Source organism: Procambarus clarkii, chromosome 53 (assembly GCF_040958095.1).
Source record: "Procambarus clarkii isolate CNS0578487 chromosome 53, FALCON_Pclarkii_2.0, whole genome shotgun sequence".
Taxonomy (NCBI): Eukaryota; Metazoa; Arthropoda; class Malacostraca; order Decapoda; family Cambaridae; genus Procambarus; species Procambarus clarkii.
In genome coordinates this window covers 26,964,764-26,992,401 of record NC_091202.1, presented here as the reverse complement: position 1 = coordinate 26,992,401, position 27,638 = coordinate 26,964,764, and the positions used below count along the sequence as shown (strand labels likewise).

The 27,638-nt window shown below is 47.2% G+C and overlaps 1 protein-coding gene across 3 annotated transcripts in view; it reads left to right on the top strand.

Annotated features, from left to right (window-relative positions):
• LOC123767163 (carbohydrate sulfotransferase 1) overlaps window positions 1–27,638 on the top strand; it is a 41,729-nt gene that overhangs the window by 2,659 nt on the left and 11,432 nt on the right. Inside the window, exon 1 of one of the 3 annotated variants that reach the window (XM_045756718.2) lies at window positions 18,773–18,838. The exons of 1 other annotated variant lie outside the window; for it this stretch is intronic. The gene's annotated coding sequence lies outside the window, so the exon portion shown is untranslated. Of the gene's footprint in view, window positions 1–18,772; window positions 19,045–27,638 lie in introns of those variants that run through there. One more of the 3 variants, XM_045756717.2, reaches the window with a different exon arrangement.

Genomic DNA, 27,638 nt, shown 5'->3' with positions numbered 1-27,638 from the left:
ATTATGATAGCTGATACTGACAGACTCAACGATATGCTAGTTTTCTTCTGCTATATGTTACTGTCACAAGCCGAGACTCCCTCACTTACACGAGGCTGCAATAATCACGCCTATATACAAATAACTGAGTCACAGTTAATAATTAGTTGTGTTCAGACTATAATATAGACAGCGTCTTAAATTGGTTTCTGACCTGATTTAAGGACAGAAGTCACTTTGTATTCTTCAGTATTGCGGTCTTAACCACGCAATTCTGAAACATTGGAGTGCTTCGAGGGTCAATTCTAGCACCTATTCTAATCCAACAGTTTAGAAATCATATATGTAAAGTTCTCCGGTGGATAAGACCTTTTTCCTGACGACACAATATATCACAGACTCTCACCCTTTAATAACACATTAAATACAAAATTAAACCAATCTCATAAATGGTTTGTTGCCAATAGACTTTCTGCAGTTACCTTGTTCTTATGTTCTTATGTTATGTTCTTAAGAAAGGAAGCAGGCAGATAAGCAAGCGGGGCGTGTTCCTCCCAGGCGCTCCATGCTCGCACCACGGCCTCTATAGAGTCTCTAAACATTCATTATACATGCAATACGTCCAGTACATGGAGGACAGAAGAAAATGTATATATGCTGGTTAGCATTGTAGATGTGTGGCCACGTTTGTGGTAGAAAATAACACAAAAAACAAAACAAAAATAAACGCGAGAAAATGGTCAGCGCCACCAAAGGTTCAGATTAAATCTGCCACTTCGACGCATCTCTTCCACACAATCTAACCCTCTTTGTCCACTTCGGAGGTTCTCATACATCGACCCCAACACCTCTTTCCGTCTCTTCTGAACTATCCAAACCAAAGGTTCTACACTGGGGGTTCAAGCAAGAATTTCAAGGGGCCAATGGAAGTAATATCACGCATTGTACTCAAACCAAATCAGAACATCTTCTGAGTGTGTGTGAACTGAATGTCTCCTGTTGTCACTTACATGCAGTTTTAATTGAGAATGACAATGGCTATGTGACATATGAATGTATGTGACATATGAATGTATGTGACATATGAATGTATGTGACATATGAATATATGTATTTTTCGTAGCAATGACCGCTGTCAATCTTGCTAGCTCGATCTATTTTCTTGTTGGAGGTCCAAAGTAACAAATGTGGTTTTAGAGGTCCACAGGTGAGAACGTGTTTATCTGCTGGAACACCATCCAGGTATCTGCTGGAACACGAGAGTTCAGACAAACTCTAACGTTACCAATATGTACTAACGAAAGAAAGCACTTATAATAACGCAACTCAAATAAGACTATGATTATTATAAAGAGGGGCTGCACTGAAGATGGGGATGCTATGAAGAAGTGAAAGGATTCAAGAGCTAAAGATTAGAGGTGAAAAGATTGGGCGATAAAGATGGAGCAATAAAGATGGTGAGGCATGAATATGAAGTGCAATATCGATGGAAAGATTTGATGGTGCTATTAAAGATGGGGTCTATAGACATGGGGGCGGAATAAAGATGGAGCAAGATAAAGATGGGGGGAGTATGGAGATGGGGCATCATAAAGATGGGGTGGGCAGATAAAATGATAAAAATATAAAGTTGGAGGCTGTAAGGATGAGTGATGGATAAAGTTTACACTATCACACACACACTTGTTGGTAGCGCACCAAACAGCAAGTTTACAAGGCACTTTTATGCTGAGAGACTTTACCCGATCCTGCATTAAAAGTCTCAAGACTTGACCGAATGGGATCCGCCAAGCTTATAGGCAACCAGAGGCTCCTCGTAGTATAATGGATTCATTGACTCCATTAAGTCTTCAGTTACCTCACACTACCTTCGCGCTATTAATATAAATAACCCCCCAAAAATAAACTAGTTATACCTAAGAGCCACGAATTTAGAAAACGTGTTTTTAAGGTATATTCGGTCCGTTCCAATTCTTGGTAATAACAGAAATCGTATTGGACTTTTCTTGGAGAATGGGGATTAATTGAGGTGTATTGTGCGCGGTGGGTGAGGATCGAGGTCCTTGCCGGAGTTAATGGAGGTGAAGAAACTCACCAACACACCAACCATGGTCAAGGTTTCCACACACCAACACACGCGACCAAATTCTCACAAGTCAAGTCTGGCCTCGGGCTGGGCTTGGGGAGTAGAAGAACTCCCAGAACCCCATCAACCAGGTATCAACCAGGTACCAACACCACAAAATATAATACAATATAATATTTTATTATGCAGGCGATGAATCACAATAACGTGGCTGAAGAATGTTGACCAGACCACACACTAGAAGGTGAAGGGACGACGACGTTTCGGTCCGTCCTGGACCATTCTCAAGTCGAGTGTGATCAACTTGAGACACAATCGACTTGAGAATGGTCCAGGACGGACCGAAACGTCGTCGTCCCTTCACCTTCTAGTGTGTGGTCTGGTCAACATAATATTTTATTACGCTGCGTTACAGTTTACAGAATACACACATGGCAATCGCTGTTCAAAAACCTCCTCTTGCTCTGGAATGGTGAGGTGCGTGACACAGCAAGATTTCCTCTCTGGAGTGAGGCCCTGGAACATGAAACTGGCCGCCACTGGGTCTCTGCCTAATGACTTCCACTCCCACCTCATTCACACCTAAAGTGCACATTTAACTCTTTGCGTCCAGGGTCTCCGCGCCTATTGGCACGAACCTGTAACAATGTTACAGGTTCTAGGTCCCTGTAGTTTTTTGGGGTGTCCTTTAAGAGCCCCCCCCCCACCCCCCACCTTCAGCTCTACTGTACCTTAGATAGGTCTCAGCCAATGTACATTCACATGTGTAGTCTCATATACACACCTGTTTAAAACTCCTTCATGTGTGTGTGACATTCTTCCCGGCTCAGATTCTCTCTTTTGCCATCGAATTCAATTGCACCAATGTAAATGTGTCTGAATTAGCAATGTCAATTTCTTCCACTTGAACTTCCGGTTCCCCCTGACTGCTCGTTTGATAAGCTGACCCCTGTCCATGGTGGCGACATCATAGGTGTGTCCTCGACGTACCTGGCCTTCCTCGACGACGTCCCTTGCCACATGTAATATTCGCAATACTCGCAAACTCACAGTTACGCGTGTGTTTGTTCCTAACCACTTCCGGAATCCCCCCTCTCTCTCTCTCTCTCTCTCTGTCTCACTCTCTCTCTCTCTCTCTCTCTCGGCAATAACTGTAATTTCACGATACATTAAACAAATTTGGGATTTCATGGTCGATTATTTCATCAAGTCCAGGTTTTATAGGTAATGTAAGATACCATATTATATGATAAATCAGAATGGTGTCCAGGCTGCACTGTGTAAATACTTGAAAATTTCCCCTCTCTCTCTTTATTCCCACAATCTCCCTTCTATTCTCCCCCCACCCCCTCCCTCTCTCTTCCTCATTTCTCTCTCTCTCTCAGCCTCTCCCTCTCTTCAGCATTTTTCATTTTTGTTTCCCACCCGCCCTCTCTCTGGAACCCGTCGTTCTAAAAGAACGTCGCCTTTTGACGCACACTCAAGGTCAAAATTTATCGCACTAGAAAGTTGGAAGCGGCTCGAGAAATTAACACAACTGTCCCGTCTTCTGTTTTGGGTCCTCTGGTAGGTTAGGATATGGGCCCTTTAGTACGACAATTACTTGACGTTGGGAAACCTTAGGAGGATGGGCTGCTCTCTCTCTCTCTCTCTCTCTCTCTCTCTCTCTCTCTCTCTCTCTCTCTCTCTCTCTCTCTCTCTCTCTCTCTCTCTCACACACACACACACCACTGCCACACCTTTCCCTCAAACCACTGCCACACCCTCCAATGGCACTACTGCCACACCCCCCTCCCACAACACTGCCACACACTTCCCCACAACTGTGCCACACCCTCCCTTGACACCACTGCCACACCTCCCCCCCTTTCCCACAACACTGCCACACACCACCAGCCCCAACCTTCGTTGCACCCCCAGCCCACCCCCTCCCCCCTCTCTCCCTGAGCCAAGCAGCTCTGGGCGGGTCCAGAACCACGCCCTCCGCTCTACCTCTCTCAGATCGATTCCAGACTGAAGCTTCCTATAGCTGGCCGGGCCGCTAGTTCCCTCCTGCTTCCCCCTCTCTTCCTTCCGTTTCCTATATCTTCAGCGTTTCCCACTACCTTTCTCCTCCTTCGCACGTTTCTCTTCTATTCCTCATGATGCCCCTCTGTTTCTAATGTCCCCCTCTCTTCCTTCTCCTGTTCCTCATATGTCCCCTTTTGTTTCCTATCCCTCTTCCCCTTGTATCCCTTATATTCCTTTTGTTTTTTTCTTCTCTTTCTCCTGTTTCCCCTGTATCCTGCTCCCCTGCTATTCCTCCTGCTTCCCCCTATCTAATCTGGGAGCATGGGACATCCCACCTTTGTGGGTCCTCACCTGGGTACTGTTTTGGTACCTGTTCATATATCCTGTCATTCCTGTTCTTTCTATCTGAGCTGTTCCTTCTCTCTCTTTAGCTATGACAAGCTCAGGTACACAGTGTGCTCGTATCTTATTGTATACAAGGAATATAGAGAATAGATCGTATAGAATATAGAGCTAGCCATAAGTTTATCTACTTACGCCATCTCTCAAGGATAGTTGGTTAGGCCCACAATTCTGGGTAGAGCACAAGAATATCTACTGGTATTACCGGGTGTATGAGGTGGTTACAGAGCTTAAAGTCGTGTCTTTACGGTCTACAGTCACGGATAACGTGAAATTAACCAATTTGGTGTTGGAGAGTATGATAGGTCTTGTCTGCACCGAGCGCTCACTCTTGTTTACCTGTATTTGCCTGTCCTGGGTACCGATGCCCCTCTACAGGTCTCATCTTCCTCATTATTTACCCTTATTCTGCCTGACCTCCTGATCTCAAGCCTTGCCTTGCCTGCCTGCCTTCCTACCTTCCTACCCTCTAGCCTTGCCTAGCCATATTTATTTCACCTCTCTCTTTCATCTTACCCGTTCCGTCCGCCTTTTGACTTTCTTCTACTTCCCTTCCCTTTCCGTGTTCTTTCTCGCCCCGTGGCTTACCAGATGTTTTTTTTATCTCCTCTCCTCCTCAGAGTTCCCGTCTCTCTCGTCCCTTCCCTCTTCCCTCCCTTCTTTCCCGCCCTCAACCGTCCCCTCTCTCCCCTCACCCGTCCCTCTCTCTCTCTCCCTCACCCGCCCCCCTCACCTCACTCTCAGCTGGTGGGAAGTTGGTAATCCGTCGACCTTGGCATCTGGTGAGAAGCCAAGTCCGCTCAGCAGACCTCACGCCGCTTTACTCCTGCCTCCTCTGGTGCTCCTTGTTGGTGCTCCTTGCTGGTGCTGCTTGGTGGTGCTCCGTGCTGGGGCTGCTTGGTGGTGCTCCTTGCTGGTGCTGCTTGGTGGTGCTCCGTGCTGGGGCTGCTTGGTGGTGCTCCTTGTTGGTGCTGCTTGCTGGTGCTCCTTGCTGGTGCTGCTTGTTGGTGCTCCTTGCTGGTGCTCCTTGCTGGTGCTGCTTGCTGGTGCTCCTTGGTGGTGCTCCTTGCTGGTGCTGCTTGTTGGCACTCCTTGCTGGCACTCCTTGCTGGTGCTCCTTGCTGGCACTCCTTGCTGGTGCTCCTTGCTGGCACTCCTTGCTGGCACTCCTTGCTGGCACTCCTTGCTGGCACTCCTTGCTGGCACTCCTTGCTGGCACTCCTTGCTGGCACTCCTTGCTGGTGCTCCTTGCTGGCACTCCTTGCTGGCACTCCTTGCTGGCACTCCTTGCTGGCACTCCTTGCTGGCACTCCTTGCTGGTGCTCCTTGCTGGTGCTCCTTGGTGGCACTCCTTGCTGGCACTCCTTTTTATAATACTTTCTTAGGGTACTTCCGGCACCTCTTACGGTACTTCATGGACTTTGTTAAAGGTCACGTTTGCTTAGTCTTGGTAATAAGATTGCATCCCACAGGGAAACCCTTTCAATCAGGATCTTAAAATCCTCTTCCGAGTCGACCGTAGTGTGGAGAAGAGGTGTCGAGCCGCCGGTCTTATAAGGTGGTTGGGCGCGTTATGAGACTTACGGGTTATTCATGCCCGTGCCACCTCTTGGGTGGCTTAATCTTTATCAATCGTTATCAGACATTCCCGAATAGTTGAGTGACTCCATTGGTCTTGGCGGGAGCACCCGACTGGTTAGGGAACCTTGAGGTTACCTTGAGGTGCTTCCGGGGCTTAGCGTCCCCGCGGCCCGGTCGTCGACCAGGCCTCCTGTTCCCCGGACAGGGAAGGGGACTACCTACCTACCTACCTACCTTACTGGACGTGTGTACTATCCAGTAAGGTAGGGTAGTAAGTATTGACAGCATGAGTCAATCTGTTGTAGGGGCTGTTATATGGGCCTGTATATTTATCATGTATTTATTCGATTTTATTAGTTATTAGTTATTACTTTATTAGTTATTACTTTATTAGTTTATTAGTTATTACTTTATTAGTTTATTAGTTATTACTTTATTAGTTTATTAGTTATTACTTTATTAGTTTATTAGTTATTACTTTATTAGTTTATTAGTTATTACTTTATTAGTTATTAGTTGGAGGAAAGCTAAATATGAGGAGAAAGCATTAAGCCAGTATGACTGTACAGCACTTGGAAGGGGGTATGAGGACAAGAATCTGGGATATGAGGACAGATAGCTGGGATATGAGAACAGGTAGCTGGGATATAAGGACAAGTAGCTGGGATATGAGGACAGGTAGCTGGGATATAAGGACAGTTAGCTGGGATATGAGAACAGGTAGCTGGGATATAAGGACAGGTAGCTGGGATATAAGGACAAGTAGCTGGGATATGAGGACAGGTAGCTGGGATATGAGAACAGGTAGCTGGGATATAAGGACAATTAGCTGGGATATGAGGACAAGGAGCTGGGATATGTGGACAAGTAGACGGGATATGAGGACAGATATCTGGGATATAAGGACAAGTAGCTGGGATATGAGAACAGGTAGCTGGGATATGAGGACAAGTAGCTGGGATATGAGGACAGGTAGCTGGGATATGAGGACAGGGAGCTGGGATATGAGAACAGGGAGCTGGGATATGAAGACAATGTCCAATGTAGTGACTAAGGATGAATCCAAGACGGGGTAGTGATGAAGGAGGACTCTAATACGGACGGAAATATATGACGTATCAAATTATGGGGACATGGATGGCAGGCAGTAATGCTCTTACGGACTACGTAAGCAGTCAGTCCCCCCTACCCCACCCTCTCTCTCTCACACACACACACCTATAAGAGAAGTACGTTATCGTCCACATCGTTACTGAGTACTATCTAATCAGGAAGATGGGCTGGGATTTCTCATCTCCGAGGACCAGAGGGATCACATTGCTCTCTCTTATTGTACAAGCCATTCGTATAGGCCTGAGAATTATAGTGTGAGCATAAGTAGAGAACGCGAGGTTTATTTTACCTGTACCACACAGCCTCTGTTAATTTGGGAAACATGAAGGAATAAGGTTTTAAAAGTGTGTCAGTAGCCACGAGGAGCGATGCTCAGGCGCCCACTGGGGCGGGATCGTTGAGCCGGGACACGAAGCTCTCTGGAGCAGAGTTCGCGGCTGCTGGTGCTGGCCCGAGCCTGAGTTACGAGCGGGTGCTAGTGCTGGCCCGAGCCTGAGTTACGAGCGGGTGCTGGTGCTGGCCCGAGCCTGAGTTACGAGCGGGTGATAGTGCTGGCCCGAGCCTGAGTTACGAGCGGGTGCTAGTGCTGGCCCGAGCCTGAGTTACGAGCGGGTGCTAGTGCTGGCCCGAGCCTGAGTTACGAGCGGGTGCTAGTGCTGGCCCGAGCCTGAGTTACGAGCGGGTGCTAGTGCTGGCCCGAGCCTGAGTTACGAGCGGGTACTAGTTCTGGCCCCGAGCCTGAGTTACGAGCGGGTGCTAGTGCTGGCCCGAGCCTGAGTTACGAGCGGGTACTAGTTCTGGCCCCGAGCCTGAGTTACGAGCGGGTGCTAGTGCTGGCCCGAGCCTGAGTTACGAGCGGGTGCTAGTGCTGGCCCGAGCCTGAGTTACGAGCGGGTGCTAGTGCTGGCCCGAGCCTGAGTTACGAGCGGGTGTTCATCATCTTTAACGACTTGACAGCTAATTGACTTATCTCAGACTTATGTCATGCATCGATCGCCGACACCTCTCTCGGGAGACTCCTGGCCTGTCATGGTGTCTCATGGTGGGGGTATGGTAGGTCATGGTGGGGGTGGCATGGTTGGTTACGGCTCCTAGTTGTAGAGGAATGAGTGGTTCATGGTGCCTCAGCTCGGTCATGGGAGTTAATGTAAGGCCTTGCTATGCAACACTGCCGGTGACGTCTATGCAACACTGCTGGAGACGTCTCCACCACTATAATCATAACATTATCAATTAATTACAGAGCGGTGTGGTGATATTCCAGTCACGCAGAGTTAAGTGATCTAACGAGGGCGTTTAGCGAGGGTATAACGGTAGGAGAGGCTAGAGGAGAGGCGACAAGGATAGGGATGTGGAAGGATGAGGATAGGAGAGGAAGGGCTAGCGGGAAGTAGCAGGTATATAGTGTGATAATAAAGGCAATCTCAGCATGAATGGCCTCGTTATGAGGTCCACCACTTGATAATATGTTAACATGTGTTTTAACGTTGTCAGCACACTCTACTACACCCCCACACTCCTCTACTACACCACCTTGTCCTACACTACACCCCCCACACATCAACCACGACACCCCCCTATCAACATATCAACCTGCTTAAATTGTGTAGCTTCTGTTATCATGTTATGCACGCTCTGGACGGTAGAGCGACGGTCTCGCTTCATGCAGGTCGACGTTCAATTCCCGACCGTCCAAGTGGTTAGACACCATTCCTTCCTCCCCGTCCCATCCCAAATCCTTATCCTGACCCCTTCCCAGTGCTATATAGTCGTAATGGCTTGGCGCTTCACCCCCATTTCCTCTCTCTCTCTCTCTCTCTCTCTCTCTCTCTCTCTCTCTCTCTCTCTCTCTCTCTCTCTCTCTCTCTCTCTCAGTACTCTGCATGCGTGAAGAGTTATCGCCCTGTGTGTGTCCTGTTTACTCCCTATATTTGTCTGTGTTTACATTGATATGTTCGTTTGTCATTTTTATATAGCAAGATCAGGTTTACTATTTACCATTAGTAACAGTGAGTAAACAGTGAGTAGTAACATTAGATAAACAGTGAGCCACGTACCACGTGCACTAAACAGTGAGCCACACACACACACCAGGCTCACCATATCACAATGGATCTACACCATCCATTACCTCTTTCCGTGATCCATCAACAAGTCTTTCCGTCTGTCCACTTCCCTCCCCGGTGATCCATCAAGCCTGGTAGCACTCCATCCATCTGTGGCTCTATCCGTGTATTCCTTCCGCCTCGGCGACTCGCCTTAGCCCAGCGAGCAGGACCGTCCAGGTCTCGTTGGCTCGCTCTCAACCTTCATTCGTATATATATATGTTTGTTGATATATGTGAAAAATATTTTTTGTCTACAATCACAGGAAAATATTACGTTACGAATATCAACATACAGGAGCCACAATCAACATACTCTCACCAGAGGGGCCACAATCAACATACTCTGACCATAAGGTGTGGAGTGTGAGTGGGTGAAGTGTGGGTGTGTGAGTGTGTGTGAAGTTCGACTGTGTAAAGTGTGGATGTTTGGAGCAAGAGTGCATAGAATGTGATCGTGTGAGTGTGTGAAGTGTGTGTGATGGTGGAGTGTAAGTGTGTGTGTGTGTGTGGAGGGTGTAAGATGGTAGCCGTGTGGAGGACAGGTGTAGGTGGAGTGTCTTTCTAATCATTCAACACTGTTAAAGTCATTCGTGAACATGTAAACAGTTTACCACTGATGTAAAATATTAAGATCTTAATCAATTGTTTACCAGCTTCACTATGGTCTTGACTAATGCATCCAAGGGTCTTGTTAGTGGTCTCGTCTCTGGAGTCAGCCTCCGCCAGCTCTACAGTCTCTCCCGGAGCCGTCCTGCAGGTGGTCTGCAATGTGTGCTCAGCAAGGAGAGGCCCTTGGTCCGTTGCATCACACAGCAGCACGAGACCACTCCATTAGGAATCCGAGAGTGAGCGGGCGCGAATCCGAGTGAGAGGCGTGTGTCCTTGAGAGAGGGGCCCCGTATCCGAATGAGAGGCGTGTATCCTAGTGAGGGGATACACTCATGTCTCATGTAGAGACATTTTCGTTATGTCTGAGTGACTGCTATGTCTATAGTCCCATAGGTGGTGGTGGCAGACAAGGCTGTAGGGGTACCAGTACCAACGCCGGTGGGGCGTGTGGCTGCGTGTTACCAGTGGTGGCAGACGAGGCTGTAGGGGTACCAGTACCAACGCCGGTGGGGCGTGTGGCTGCTTGTTACCAGTGGTGGCAGACGAGGGTATGGAGGGGTGTAGTACCAGTGGTGGGGGTGCTTGACCTTGTCCTAATACTGTCTTACTAAGTAACACTAAACACTTGCCAGTTGTCCGGCTCGTATCATGTGCTCTGGGCTTCACCAGGGCGCCCCGGGGTACACTACGGTACACCCACACATTTGCCCATTAACACAAGTGTGGTCCAGGGTACACTAAGGTACACATTGCTCTACAACATACAGTGGCTCAGGGTACACTGATCTCCATAATAATGCCATGTGGGAGTTTGCGCTTGCATACGTGTATGTATGTATGTATGTATGTATGTATGTATGTATGTATGTATGTATGTATGTATGTATGTATGTATGTATGTATGAGGGGTGCATAAACTTTTAAGAGTATATTTCCAGAAGCCCAAATATTTTCCACTCATTTTTAATGGCTTTTAATCGTGCATTTTCCTGCGAATTGGCTATATTGGCCTCTTGTCTCCTCCATCTCCTCTTCTCTCATTCCTTGCCTCTTCTCTCTTCACTCGCTTCTTCTCTCTCTACCCCGCCTTTTCTAAATATTATTATTCTTGACGTACTTGTCAATCTCTATTCAATAACTCACTACTCTTATCATCTTTTCATAAGGGTTCCCTTCCAACACTCTCTCTCTCTCTCTCTCTCTCTCTCTCTCTCTCTCTCCTCTCTCTCTCTCTCTCTCTCTCTCTCTCTCTCTCTTTCTCTCTCTCTCTCTCTCTCTCTCTCTCTCTCTCTCTCCCCAGTACACCCGGGCCGCACCGGATGCTGGTATCATGGATGTCTACACTCCGGATCCTCACCATACAGACCCCAGTGTGGTGGACCCCACATCTTCCCCACACACTACTGCTGACCCCGACTCAGAGGACCCCAGGCCTCAGCTCTATGTGACCTCAGCTCAGCATGACCTTGACTATGTGTGACCTGACCCCATATCATATTTTTGTACTGATTCCTTCTCTTAATTTATTTGTATTATTTTCAATTACCAATTATGACCCTTAATACTTACTAATGACCCTAATTATTTATGACCTTAGATAATTACTTATGGCCATAAATAAATACTTATGACTATAAATAATGAGTGTGTAGCTCCTTGAGCTAAACTAACTATTCTAGTTACCACACCTTGTCACTTACAAAATATATATATATATATCTTCTCCTCACTGGTGAAGATATTTATAATATTTCCATAAAATTTTCCTTTAAGCTGTGTAATAATCAAGCATTTATGTATCCACTTGCGAAACCTGTGCATCTTTTTTTCTCAATTATGGCCGGCTTAGTCTATATTTATATCGGTTTACGAGCTCGGAAGCGCTACGAGGTATTCCTCACCCCAAGGTCGCATCTCTGGGTCCTATTTTGACTAATATTACTGTATACCTGCTGTATACCTGCTGGATACCTGCTGGATGGGGGTTCTGGGAGTTCTTCTACTCCCCCAAGCCCGGCCCGAGGCCAGGCTTGACTTGTGAGAGCTTGGTCCAACAGGCTGTTGCTTGGAGCGGCCCAGCATGCATTCAATATATTTCAGGGAGTGCCATTGGTGCTTTAGAGAGCCTGCTTACTGGACTAAGCTGGCTCCTAAGGCACTCTGACGCAGCAGTGACTATGGGGTAACCACCTTATTCTGTATGACACCGTGACCCCTGTGTGACTACCTGACCTCTGTGACCCCCATGATTCTCTGTGACCCCATGATTCTCTGTGACCTCCATGATTCTCTGTGACCCCCATGATTCTCTGTGACCCCCATGATTCTCTGTGACCCCCATGATTCTCTGTGACCCCCATGATTCTCTGTGACCCCCATGATTCTCTGTGACCCCATGATTCTCTGTGACCCCATGATTGTGACCCCATGATTCTCTGTGACCCCATGATTCTCCGTGACCCCATGATTCTCTGTGACCCCATGATCCTGCATGAATACATACAAGGGTCAAAAGTGACCCCATTCCTTCATGAACCCATTACCCTACATTACCCCAACACCTTTCATTATTCTATGACCCTGCATGACCCTAAATGACCTCCCCCCCCCCCCCCCACCCCCAACATGCCTCCCATGTGCCTGCACATCTCTCCTACGACGTCCTTGCACCAATGGACACCAGAGACGTGTGAGCGGCTTGATGGTGAAAGCAGAGTTAAATATTAGTTTAGCCTGAAATTTCTGAACCACTTCAGAAAGCCTTTCTGGTTGGAAAGTGCATCAACTTAGACGAGAAACGTTTTAAAAGTTGATGAAAAGAAAAGTTTTTTTTCGGGAGGGAGTCTATTTTTAGGTTGCTTACCGTAAAGTGGGAAGTGGAGGCTCTCGTTATCGGCAGGTTATGGACCCCAACCACCCACTTGATCACCTAAACTGATGCAAACGATGTCGTGAATTTTCATTTTTGTTATCATTGGTTTGCGGACGTACGTCAGACACTCTGGTTCACCTGTGGCTGTAGGTATGGGACAGGTCCGCAGGTGTCTGATATCACTGGTGTACCCTCCAGCAGTGACACAGGTGTCTGATATCACTGGTGTACCCTCCAGCTGTGACACAGGTGTCTGATATCACTGGTGTACCCTCCAGCAGTGACACAGGTGTCTGATATCACTGGTGTACTCTCCAGCAGTGACACAGGTGTCTGATATCACTGGTGTACTCTCCAGCAGTGACAGGTTGATTGACAGTTGAGAGGCGGGACCAAAGAGCCAAAGCTCAACCCCCGCAAGCACAATTAGGTGAGTACAATTAGGTGAGTACAGGTGTCTGATATCACTGGTGTACTCTCCAGCAGTGACACAGGTGTCTGATATCACTGGTGTACTCTCCAGCTGTGACACAGGTGTCTGATATCACTGGTGCTCTCTCCAGCAGTGACACAGGTGTCTGATATCACTGGTGTACCCTCCAGCTGTGACACAGGTGTCTGATATCACTGGTGTACTCTCCAACAGTGACACAGGTGTCTGATATCACTGGTGCTCTCTCCAACAGTGACACAGGTGTCTGATATCACTGGTGTACTCTCCAGCAGTGACACAGGTGTCTGATATCACTGGTGCTCTCTCCAACAGTGACACAGGTGTCTGATATCACTGGTGTACCCTCCAGCAGTGACACAGGTGTCTGATATCACTGGTGCTCTCTCCAACAGTGACATAGTCGCTCTCACGGCGTGATATTAGCCCCTTACGTCTCCCTCATCAACATAACCAAACACTTGCCGACCCGGTGTCTCTCCCTCACACTCTCCCTCACACTCTCCCTCACATCTCACACACTCCCTCACACTCACACTCTCCCCACGCCTCACACACTCTCCGCACCACACACATTCCTGATATCTCACACACTCTCCCCTCATCTCATACCTCATAAACTCCTCATACCTCGCACACACTCCTTACACACTCATGCATCCACCATTAGGCAAGTACATCTAGGTGAGTGCAACTGAGAACAAAGTGAGTATAAATAGATGAATATAATTAGGTGATTACTAGGTGAGTGCAACTGAGAACAAAGTGAGTACAAATAGATGAATATAATTAGGTGATTACTAGGTGAGTGCAACTAGGTATGCACTCTAGGCCGTATGAAACTAGCCCTTCCTCCATAACATTCGCAGCATCACTAAACTGATGGACTAAAACCTAACCTAACCTGTCCCAGGACTCACGGATAGAAAACGGGCCAATTTAGCCAACCGTTTATAGTACATCGGCTATTGACCTTAGTGGGATTTAAACGTCAAAATGCGACGTGCTATTCGAGTGGCCGGATAAGTCACCCATCAACCCAAAAAAGAGAAAGGAGACACAGAAAACGGAGAAGGGAAGGAGGGGATATAAAAGAAAATTTAATTGAAAGCACAGGAGGAAAAAGAAAGGGAAATGAAAGAGTGGGGGAAAGAAGTGTGTGTGTATAGGGGTACTAAGAGGAGAAATGATGAAGAGAGAACGGTGTATGGTGATAATGAGAGATGTAAGTAATGTAAGGGACACTATGCATATTAGTGCCTTTAGGTATTGTATGTACAAGGCCTGAATCGACTTGAGAATGGTCCAGGACGGACCGAAACGTCGTCGTCCCTTCACCATCTAGTGTGTGGTCAACTTGTATGTACTAGCTCTATTAATCCAACTTTACGTTTATAAATCAACTACATATGTACTTTTCCTGAATAAAGAATTTGAATTTGGGTTGAGGTAGGCTCCGTGACCATCACGATAACTCCTACAGTCATGTGATGGAGGGAAATGTTGTAGGACAAACTCTGAGAAATTGTGGAGGTGAAAACTACCGACGGTCCACTAACGACCCCGGGGAGAGACAAGTGGTTAATCAGAATAATGGAGGCGGCTCCAGCTATGTCAGTCAGGGGAGACACTAGCCACGAGGGAAGGCTATTTAGAGGAGACACTACAGGGGGGGGGGGCTATTTAGAGGAGACATTTACTGCAGGGGGGAGGCTATTTAGGAGACACTGCAGGGGGGGGGGCTATTTAGAGGAGACATTTACTGCAGGGGGGAGGCTATTTAGGAGACACTGCAGGGGGGGAGGGGGGCTATTTAGAGGAGACATTTACTGCAGGGGGGGGGGGCTATTTAGAAGAGACATTTACTGCAGGGAGGGGGCTATTTAGAAGAGACATTTACTGCAGGGGGGGGCTATTTAGAAGAGACATTTACTGCAGGGGGGGGCTATTTAGAAGAGACATTTACTGCAGGGGGGGGCTATTTAGAAGAGACATTTACTGCAGGGGGGGGGGCTATTTAGAAGAGACATTTACTGCAGGGGGGAGGCTATTTAGGAGACACTGCAGGGGGGGGGGGAAGGCTATTTAGAGCACTGCAGGGGTAGGAAGGCTATTTACAGGAGACACTACAGGGGGGAAGGCTATTTACAGGAGACACTACAGGGGGGAAGGCTATTTACAGGAGACACTACAGGTGGGAAGGCTATTCAGAAGACACTTACTGCAAGGAAAAGCTATTTAGTGAAGGCATTTACTGTAATGGCAGGGTATTTAGCGGAGACATTTACTGCAATGGAAGTCATCAAGAAGCATTCAGATAAGTTCTTGCAAGAAGTACCGAACCAATCGTGAATGAGCGGGCCGCTCCAAGCAACAGCCTGTTGGACCAAGTTATCACAATTCGACCCTGGCCCCAATAGCGGGCTCGGGGAGTAGAGGAACTCACAAAACTTCTCTCTCCATGTAAACTCCACGTACTATTTAGGGGAGACAATTCGTGTAGTGGAAGGCTGTTTAAGGGAGACACTCTGGAGCAGATGAAAGATTGAACGAGCTCATTATAGCACTATGATGACTGTGAGAGGCAAGAAGGTAGCTAAGATAGTCCAGCTGGGCGGATCACACAGCACCGCGTTCCCAGGGGGGCCAGATTCACGAAGCAGTTACGCAAGCACTTACGAACGTGTACATCTTTCCTCAAACTTTGACGGCTTTGGTTACATTTATTAAACGGTTTACAAGCATGAAAACTTGCCAATCAACTGTTGTTATTGTTATAAACAGCCTCCTGGTGCTTCGGAGCTCATTAACTGTTTAATAATTGAAACAAAGCCGCCAAAGATTGAGAAAAGATGGACAGGTTCGTAAATGCTTGCGTAACTGCTTCGTGAATCTGGGCCCAGAACATTTTCACGAGACACTCCCCCCCCCCCTCCCCTCTTCAAATCACCTAGTTATCTGGATATTTTTGATGGTCTTAAAGCATATTACGGTTCCAATAATAGTCTACTTGTAAAGTGACAAGTGAATTTTTGTCCTAAACAGAGATTATCGAGTTATGACTTTATTGTACTATAAAACGTTGGTTTAAAATATAAAAAGCATATGCTGAACTCGTTTTCTTTTAGACTTTCTGAAGAATTTGGATTTCTGTAAATAAATTCTAGGGTACACAAATAGTTTTCAAATTTCATATTTCACATTGTTGTAAAAAATTCATCTTATTAACGTAACTAAACGTAATTAAACTTAACGTTATCTTAACGTAACCTAACCATGGGGTAGAGAGTAGATAATAGCACTAATTACAAAGTGGTTTTGAACCCATTACCTCCAGGGGATCACCTCCCTGAGCTCATTACGGGCTCACCATAGCCCGTGCTACATGGATACTTCGTCCTGAGTAGCTAAATCTTTAACAACAACAACTCATCAATGCCGTCACATCAACCAATAAGAACAAGACAGGACTCGGTCAATATCTTCACATCCACCAAAAATAGCAAGACATGACTCGGTCAATATCTTCACATCCACCAAAAATAGCAAGACATGACTCGGTCAATAGCCTCCCATGTGGCAGTAATTGGCAGTAATGACTCCCTTGGCGGGTGAGGCGGCGCGTGTTCATCAAGCCAAGGACAGGCTCATTAAGCCAAATGATGCAATTAACTCACAATTAACGTTTAGCATCACGTTAATTGACTCGGCTAATCCAATTTGCTCTGCAAGAACATAAACAAAGGCCTCCTCTTATACTGCTTTGTCCTTCTGTACTGGTGACCCAGAGCTGTGATGGTGACCCAGAGCTGTGATGGTGACCCAGAACTGTGATGGTGACCCAGAACTGTGTTGGTGACCCAGAACTGTGATGGTGACCCAGAACTGTGATGGTGACCCAGAACTGTGATGGTGACCCAGAACTGTGATGGTGACCCAGAGCTGTGATGGTGACCCAGAGCTGTGATGGTGACCCAGAGCTGTGATGGTGACCCAGAGCTGTGATGGTGACCCAGAGCTGTGATGGTGACCCAGGACTGTGATGGTGACCCAGAGCTGTGATGGTGACCCAGAGCTGTGATGGTGACCCAGAGCTGTGATGGTGACCCAGAACTGTGATGGTGACCCAGAGCTGTGATGGTGACCCAGAACTGTGATGGTGACCCAGAACTGTGATGGTGACCCAGAACTGTGATGGTGACCCAGAACTGTGATGGTGACCCAGAACTGTGATGGTGACCCAGAATTGTGATGGTGACCCAGAACTGTGATGGTGACCCAGAGCTGTGATGGTGACCCAGAACTGTGATGGTGACCCAGAGCTGTGATGGTGACCCAGAACTGTGATGGTGACCCAGAACTGTGATGGTGACCCAGAACTGTGATGGTGACCCAGAACTGTGATGGTGACCCAGAGCTGTGATGGTGACCCAGAGCTGTGATGGTGACCCAGAACTGTGATGGTGACCCAGAGCTGTGATGGTGACCCAGAGCTGTGATGGTGACCCAGAACTGTGATGGTGACCCAGAACTGTGATGGTGACCCAGAACTGTGATGGTGACCCAGAACTGTGATGGTGACCCAGAACTGTGATGGTGACCCAGAGCTGTGATGGTGACCCAGAACTGTGATGGTGACCCAGAACTGTGATGGTGACCCAGAACTGTGATGGTGACCCAGAGCTGTGATGGTGACCCAGAACTGTGATGGTGACCCAGAACTGTGATGGTGACCCAGAACTGTGATGGTGACCCAGAACTGTGATGGTGACCCAGAACTGTGATGGTGACCCAGAACTGTGATGGTGACCCAGAACTGTGATGGTGACCCAGAACTGTGATGGTGACCCAGAGCTGTGATGGTGACCCAGAACTGTGATGGTGACCCAGAACTGTGATGGTGACCCAGAACTGTGATGGTGACCCAGAGCTGTGATGGTGACCCAGAACTGTGATGGTGACCCAGAACTGTGATGGTGACCCAGAACTGTGATGGTGACCCAGAACTGTGATGGTGACCCAGAACTGTGATGGTGACCCAGAACTGTGATGGTGACCCAGAACTGTGATGGTGACCCAGAACTGTGATGGTGACCCAGAGCTGTGATGGTGACCCAGAACTGTGATGGTGACCCAGAGCTGTGATGGTGACCCAGAACTGTATTGGTGACCCAGAGCTGTGATGGTGACCCAGAGCTGTGATGGTGACCCAGAACTGTATTGGTGACCCAGAACTGTGATGGTGACCCAGAGCTGTGATGGTGACCCAGAACTGTGATGGTGACCCAGAGCTGTATTGGTGACCCAGAACTGTGTTGATGACCAGATTTGAATTGGTGATCCATAGTTATACTGGTGACCCAGAACTGTGTAGGCCAGGTTCTACCTTGAAAATATCATCAAACACGTATTAGGTAATTCACACACTTCCTTATCATTTTCTGTTTCTCTCTCGTGTGTGTGTGTGTGTGTTAATTGTGCGTGTGTGCATGTGCGTGATGTGATAACAATGATAAACGAATGTTTATCTGTGAAGTAGAGGTTATCTGTAGCGAAGCACTGCTAGATATGCCGCAGTGTCCACTGTGCCCTAGTTAGTGAGGCACCTCACCCAGTTACTGCCTCAAGTGAGCACAAACACTCCCGCCATTGTTTACATCCCATAAGAAAGTGTCCCCCGCAGCCATCATGCGTAGATCATCCTCCCAAACACTCATACGGTAGCTTGTGCTTCTCGAAATACTTTGTGGGTTCGTCTCAAGACCAGCAAGTGTCTCAAGTTCAACAGCATCCTCGTGAATTGCTTCCCCTCATACAGCCAGCCAAATGTGAGGTAAACCTTACACACCGAAATCACAATTGCGTGATGCATCAAATGAACAAATCTACAAGGGCCGTGACGAGGATTCGAACCTGCGTCCGGGAGCATCTATCTTGAGGTTATCTTGAGATGATTTCGGGGCTTTTTTAGTGTCCCCGCGGCCCGGTCCTCGACCAGGCCTCCACCCCCAGGAAGCAGCCCGTGACAGCTGACTAACACCCAGGTACCTAATTTACTGCTAGGTAACAGGGGCATATGGTGAAAGAAACTCTGCCCATTGTTTCTCGCCGGCGCCTGGGATCGAACCCAGGACCTCAGGATCACAAGTTCCGCGTGCTGTCCGCTCGGCCGACCGGCTCCCCACACGCTATCTTAATCGACTGTGTAAAACCCTGGTTTGTGCCTCAGAGAGCAGGATCCAGTAAGTTTAGTAGAACTTCGGTTTCAACTCCTTTTGACCAAATAGCTCAGTCGATTAAGGCAGCGTCTGGGATGCTCTCGGACGCAGGTTCGAATCCTCGTCACGGCCCTTGTGGATTTGTTCATGTGGTAAACCTTCCCATCTCTCCCTCGACCTGTAATTTACCTAAGTGTAATTACCTAAGTGTAGTTACAGGATGAGAGCTACGCTCGTGGTGTCAAGTCTTCCCAGCACTCTTTGTCATATAACGCTTTGAAACTACTGACGGTCTTGGCCTCCACCACCTTCTCACCTAACTTGTTCCAACCGTCTGTTCGCGAAAGTGAATTTTCTTATATTTCTTCGGCATCTGTGTTTAGCTAGTTTAAATCTATGACCTCTTGTTCTTAAAGTTCCAGGTCTCAAGAAATCTTCCCTATCGATTTTATCAATTCCTGTTACTATTTTGTATGTAGTGATCATATCACTACATACTGTGATGTAATGTTGGTGCGTCCTCGGTTCCTGCACGCGACAGTGGGAACCTGCTTTTTGTTTGGGCTTATCAACTTAACCTTTGTCTATGGTAATCAACGTTCATTCATGTCCAAGTATTTTAGCCAAGATCAGCCCTAAGTTCATGTATTAGCCGCTATTTAACAAAACTGTTACACTACTTTACTGCATCACTAAATGCTGTATCACTAACTTACTGTATCACTAACTTACTGTATCACTAACTTACTGTATCACTAACTTACTGTATCACTAACTTACTGTTTCATTAACTTACTGCTTCACTAACTTATTATGCTCACAATGGTACCTTGCTACCATACACCCCCCTGACCACCAGCCCAGGTGCTCACAATGGTACCTTGCTACCATACACTCCCTGACCACCAGTCCAGGTGCTCACAATGGTACCTTGCTACCATACACCCCCCTGACCACCAGCCCAGGTGCTCACAATGGTACCTTGCTACCATACACCCCCCTGACCACCAGTCCAGGTGCTCACAATGGTACCATGCTACCATACACTCCTTGACCACCAGCCCAGGTGCTCACAATGCTACCTTGCTACCATACACCCCCCTGACCACCAGCCCAGGTGCTCACAATGGTACCTTGCTACCATACACCCCCCCTGACCACCAGTCCAGGTGCTCACAATGGTACCATGCTACCATACACTCCTTGACCACCAGCCCAGGTGCTCACAATGCTACCTTGCTACCATACACCCCCCTGACCACCAGCCCAGGTGCTCACAATGGTACCTTGCTACCATACACCCCCCTGACCACCAGTCCAGGTGCTCACAATGGTACCATGCTACCATACACTCCTTGACCACCAGCCCAGGTGCTCACAATGCTACCTTGCTACCATACACCCCCCTGACCACCAGCCCAGGTGCTCACAATGGTACCTTGCTACCATACACCCCCCTGACCACCAGTCCAGGTGCTCACAATGGTACCTTGCTACCATACACTCCCCTGACCACCAGTCCAGGTGCTCACAATGGTACCTTGCTACCATACACCCCCCTGACCACCAGCCCAGGTGCTCACAATGCTACCATGCTACCATACACTCCCTGACCACCAGCCCAGGTGCTCACAATGCTACCATGCTACCATACACCCCCCTGACCACCAGCCCAGGTGCTCACAATGGTACCTTGCTACCATACACCCCCCTGACCACCAGCCCAGGTGCTCACAATGCTACCATGCTACCATACACCCCCCTGACCACCAGACCAGACGCTCACAATGGTACCTTGCTACCATACACCCCCCTGACCACCAGCCCAGGTGCTCACAATGGTACCATGCTACCATACACTCCCTGACCACCAGACCAGACGGACAAACCCACTCAACTTTCTTTTGTGCTGGAAGGAACATTTTCTCCAAAAGAATTAAGTAGAGTGGAGACGCTGAACAAGGATTACCGCTCCAGTCCTTCTGCTTGAGAGGGTGAGGGAGTTGAGAGGCAGGGAGGTAGGGAGGGAGAGAGTGGGAGGGAGGGAGGGAGATGGAAGAGAGGGAAAATGGTGGGAGGAATGAAATAAGCTAATATGGAGTCATTTAGGCAGTGAAAGGAATTGAAGGAATGAGAGAAGGGAGAGCTATAGACAGTGTTCAAGACGCGATATAGACACACGGTAAATCACACAGAGGACTTTAGAAAGAACTTTTTTCAGTGCCAAGAGTACTCAACAGAATGCATTAGGCAGTGAGGTGGTGGAAGCAGACTCTATACACACAGTTTCAAATGTAGATATCATAGAGCCCCAATAGGCTCAGAAATCTGTACACCAGTTGATTAACAGTTGAGAGGCGGGACTAAAGAGCCAAAGCTCAACCCCCCAGGCAAGCACAACTAGGTGAATACAGACAGAGAGAGGGCGAGAGAGCGGGAAAACAGATGAAGGCTCCCACTCCAACTAATGAAAACCGACACAATACAGCGGTAACTAATATAGACACAGACGTAATAACGCAGTCGACAAATCCAGCCCATAGACCATCCCAACACCATTGTTTGGTACCACTCCCCACCACGCATACCACACACATACCAGGAACACCAGTGGGGCGACAGTATAGCAATAGTGTTGACCAGACCACACACTACAAGGTGAAGGGACGACGACGTTTCGGTCCGTCCTGGGCCATTCTCAAGTCGATTGTGACTTGAGTATAGCAGTATGTATACTGCTATACTCGTGACTTGAGTATAGCAGTATGTATACTGCTATACTCGTGACTTGAGTACGACCAGTATAGCAATAGTGCATAGACAGAGGGTTGATAGTGAGGTGATCGTGAGACGACAGTGAAGCATTAGAGGTTTAGAATAACTCTCGCTGAATTAAAATAAGTGAAGGTATGGCGTTTATCAAATAGATTACTCGGCTGTCTTCCTGAATCCATCCCTCACCATCACCGCCATACTCCTATGGCCCTGGTGGCTGAGTGGACAGCACGCTGTACACGTAGTCCTGTGGACTGGGGTTCGATTCCCGGCGCCGGCGAGAAACAAAATGGGCAGTTTCTTTCCTGATGCCCCTGTTACCTAGCAGTAAATAGGTACCTGGGAGTTAGACATCTGTTACGGGCTGTTTCCTGGGTGTTTGTGTGTGAAAAAAAGTTAGCAGTTAGTAACAGTTGATTGACTGACAGTTGAGAGGCGGGCCGAAAGAGCCAGAGCTCAACCCCCGCACGCACAACTAGATGAATACTCCTGGACCCCTCCCTCATCATCACACACCTACAAACATAAGTCAAGAACGAGAAGGGTGGGTAGACCGCATATTTTTGGGTAGCCAGAAAGCCTTTGACACAGTAACCCGCAAGAGACTAGTATATAAGTTGCCTTTGACACAGTAACCCGCAAGAGACTAGTATATAAGTTAGAGATAATCTAGTATATAGTTAGAGATAATCTAGTATATAAGTTAGAGATAATAATAATAATTCATTGTGTCGGAGGGACAGGAAGCCAGTGTATTCATACCCGCTAAGCTTATATCGAGACCTGTCTCCTGAAGCCCACATAAAAAGAATTACATCTGCGGCGTATGCTAGCTTGGACCTCGGTGTATGCTCAGGTCTTCAGTCTTCTACTCAATATCTCTCCTCATATACACTCGTTCCCTATACTACGACGAACACAGAACTACTCCCCTATATTGTAGTTCTAATTGATCAGTAACATAAAGACCCAAGTCATTTTTGATCCTACTATTCTTCCAGGGAGTTACTATATGGTTTTGAAAGATTGTATATAGAAATATGACTTACTATACAAGAGCATATCGTAGTATGCAAGAATATATCTTAGTATATAACAATATACCTTAGTACACAACGGTATAACCTAGTTATAACAACAATTATAACAACAATAATAACAATAAATAACAATAATATAACACAATATACACAAATATAACCTAGCATACAAGCATACGGATTGGCTTGATGTAATTAGATGTAATTAAATATACTTTAGTTAGGATGATAAAACACGGCTAAGTTGTTAGTATTCTATATCTTACAACATTCCGTTTTATTAGTTAGTAATTACTAAATAAAATGGGGTTGTTAATGTTATCAATAATATATATACTAGGTTTTGGTTTTATTATTGTATTTTCTTCTAAAAAAATGTATTAAATGGTAATAACTAATAATGCCAGATATAGTATTTATCATTCGTTATTTTGAAGTGAATATCACTCTAGCGTGTATCATTTTGAGGCATATATTCACTCGAGTGACTTCATTTTGAGGCATATATTCACTCGAGTGCTTCATTTTGAGGCATATATTCACTCGAGTGACTTCATTTTGAGGCATATATTCACTCGAGTGACTTCATTTTGAGGCATATATTCACTCGAGTGACTTCATTTTGAGGCATATATTCACTCGAGTGACTTCATTTTGAGGCATATATTCACTCGAGTGCTTCATTTTGAGGCATATATTCACTCGAGTGCTTCATTTTGAGGCATATATTCACTCGAGTGACTTCATTTTGAGGCATATATTCACTCGAGTGACTTCATTTTGAAGAATATTCACTTGAGTGACTTCATTTTGAAGAATATTCACTCAAATAACATCATTTTAAGGTAAGGTCGACAGGAGAAATAAATACCTTGCGAATATTGGCGCGAAAATCATATTTTCACTCTACTATGTTACGGGACATTCAGTATCGACTTCCAATTTGTATTTTTAATATTATGTGACAAACATTTATCAGATTGCAAATAAGTGCATATCTGTGTGGTGCTTGGAGGCCCTCCACCAGAGACCGTAGTGTGTTGTGGTGCCGTGAGGCCCTTCAACGGAGACCATTTAGACCGTAAACGGAGACCGTTATCTTGAGATGATTTCGGGGCTTTAGTGTCCCCGCGGCCTTGTCCTCGACCAGGCCTCCACTCCCAGGAAGCAGCCCGTGACAGCTGACTAACACCCAGGTACCTATTTTACTGCTAGGTAACAGGGGCATAGGGTGAAAGAAACTCTGCCCATTGTTTCTCGCCGGTGCCTGGCATCTAACCCAGGACCACAGGATCACAAGTCCAGTGTGCTGTCCGCTCGGCCGACCGGCTCCCAACGGAGACCGTAAACATTTTACTCCTGACACATGCCCAAATGACACATGCCAGTGACGTGTGACACATAGCCAGGTGACACAGGCCAGACACATGCAGCAGCCGGCCACACTAAAACCCCCCACAACAGAGCATCTAATCCCCCAGCGATACCGACACGAAGACCGGAAACCATCGACATAGATTAGCAACTTCTGCATTCTTTCCATTTTACCAGAATTGTTTTTGAATTTTGCGATGGTTATTGGACTCCCCGAGGAGCGGCGCGCCCCCCGGGGAACCTGGATATGATATTGGTTTAAAGGTTTAGTGTACGAGGCCGGTCTTGTCGAGCAGGGGGCCGACAAGACGCTTCTCATCTCATATATTGCGGCCACAACCCGCCACGGAAAATATACATTTCAACAGAAGGAACAAATTTTGGAAAACACAAATAAAACAGATTAAGCGATATTGTTTAGGTAATTAGTCAATTTAACATTATATGAACATGTTACGACTGAGCTTCGTGGAGAAATGCCTTAAGATAAAATATAGTTGAAGAACGAAAGTTTCGTGTATAACGGAAGCCTTCTGCCCCTTGCATCCAGCAGCTCTTGGGGGTTATCAAATGGTTGATCCTTTTTCTCTAATGGACTGGAATATGGCGACTTTCTGAAGGCATTTAGGGGCCTGAGGCCAGATTCACGAAGCAGTTACGCAAGCACTTACGAACCTGTACATCTTTTCTCAATCTTTGGCGGCTTTGTTTACAATTATTAAACAGTTAATGAGCTCCGAAGCACCAGGAGGCTGTTTATAACAATAACAACAGTTGATTGGCAAGTTTTCATGCTTGTAAACTGTTTAATAAATGTAACCAAAGCCGTCAAAGATTGAGGAAAGATGTACACGTTCATAAGTGCTTGCGTAAGTGCTTTCGTGAATCTGGCCCCTGAAGAGCCATAAATGCTGAAAATAATAATAAGGACGTAGGTGGTGGGGCTGTAAGAGTTTAAGACTGAAGCTTCCTCCTGGTAAGAAGACTGGTCTAGTTCGTCGTCTCCGCATGAAAGAGTGCCAGAGTGCCGTGTTTACTACAGTCACCCATAAGGAGAGCACTCGTGAGGCACTCAGAGATGGGGGTCAGGGAGACCAAGGCACCCGGCAAGGGTAACTGCACCATGCATGGCACTGACCCACCACACACCACACCATGCATGGCACTGACCCACTACACACCACACCATGCATGGCACTCATCCACCACACCCACCACACCATGCATGGCACTGACCCACCACACACCACACCATGCATGGCACTCACCCACCACACCCACCACACCATGCATGGCACTGACCCACTACACACCACACCATGCATGGCACTGACCCACTACACACTACACCATGCATGGCACTCACCCACCATACATCACACCATGCATGGCACTGACCCACCACACACCACACCATGCATGGCACTGACCCACCATACATCACACCATGCATGGCACTGACCCACCACACCATGCATGGCACTGACCCACCAGACCATGCATGACACTGCTACAAGTGCCAACACTCAGATAACCCATCAGAGCTATGAACTAAGGCACCATTAGCCATACAAAAAAACATCACATAATTATAATAAGCTCCGAATCCTTCCTCTAATTACTCCCAGCTGGCACTTTCAAAAATTATAATTAGCCACGTATTTTGAAAACTGATTAAACAAGAATCCTTTTGAGGAAAATGTTAATTTTCTGGAGGGTGGGCGCTCCGCCCAGGTTGCGAACGCGTCCATAAATCAATTAATATGGGTACATGATTTATTTTCAATTCCCCAGGGCAGGGTGAATCTGGTCTATTACCTTCCCCGTAAGTTACCGCCAGACCCACTCTCTCTCTCCTGCTGGGTGGACTCCTCTGCTTTCCTTCCTGCTTCCTGCTCTCCTCTGCTATTATCAAATGCCAGAAACGACCAATGTAATACATTAAAACAAAGGGGGGTCGTCACCCCTGGGAGAGGTGGTATCACTAGCTTCGGTACCCACCCTGACGGCCGTGGTACCTTCGATATAGGTCGTCATCGTGGGAGTGATGGTACCCCCAGCAAGGGTCGTCACCGTGGGAGAGGTCTCTAGGCCACATACAAGCCCTGGCGTCACACCACGAGTAGTAACTATCGACCCCCCCATCACCAGCTGCTCCGCGTCAACGACCTTGTTCGTTGGCTCCTCGTTCAGCGCGGTAATTGTTAACGATAAAGTCGAGGTGATAGTTGGTCTCACTTACGAGGCTCAGGGTGACGGCTCTAATGAGCTCTGTGGGTTAGTTACTTGGGCTGGGAACCGTTACTTAGCTTGATCGTTACTGATGCTGGAGTAACTAAGCCACGATTTTGCAACTAAGCTTTGCTGCTGAATTGAATTATTGCAATTGGTTTAATGGTGTTGCTTTGCAGGTTTAGCTTGAGTTGCTGTGCACCAAGCCTGGCAGTGTAAGGCTTATTGTGCACCAAGCCTGGCAGTGTAAGGCTTATTGTGCACCAAGCCTGGCAGTGTAAGGCTTATTGTGCACCAAGCCTGGCAGTGTAAGGCTTATTGTGCACCAAGCCTGGCAGTGTAAGGCTTATTGTGCACCAAGCCTGGCAGTGTAAGGCTTATTGTGCACCAAGCCTGGCAGTGTAAGGCTTATTGTGCACCAAGCCTGGCAGTGTAAGGCTTATTGTGCACCAAGCCTGGCAGTGTAAGGCTTATTGTGCACCAAGCCTGGCAGTGTAAGGCTTATTGTGCACCAAGCCTGGCAGTGTAAGGCTTATTGTGCACCAAGTCTAGCAGTGTAAGGCTTATTGTGCACCAAGTCTGACTGTGTAAGGCTTATTATGCACCAAGTTTGACAGTGGGTGAACAAAGCTCTTGACAGTTGGCTGATAGTTAAGGACGAACGAGGCTTGACGCTAATTACGGCCCACGACCCCTAACCTCCCGTTATTGAAACGTGGAGATCCAACGCCGTAGAGTTTTATCTAGGCGACAATATCCGCCGAAATTCACTGGCCAAACTTAATATC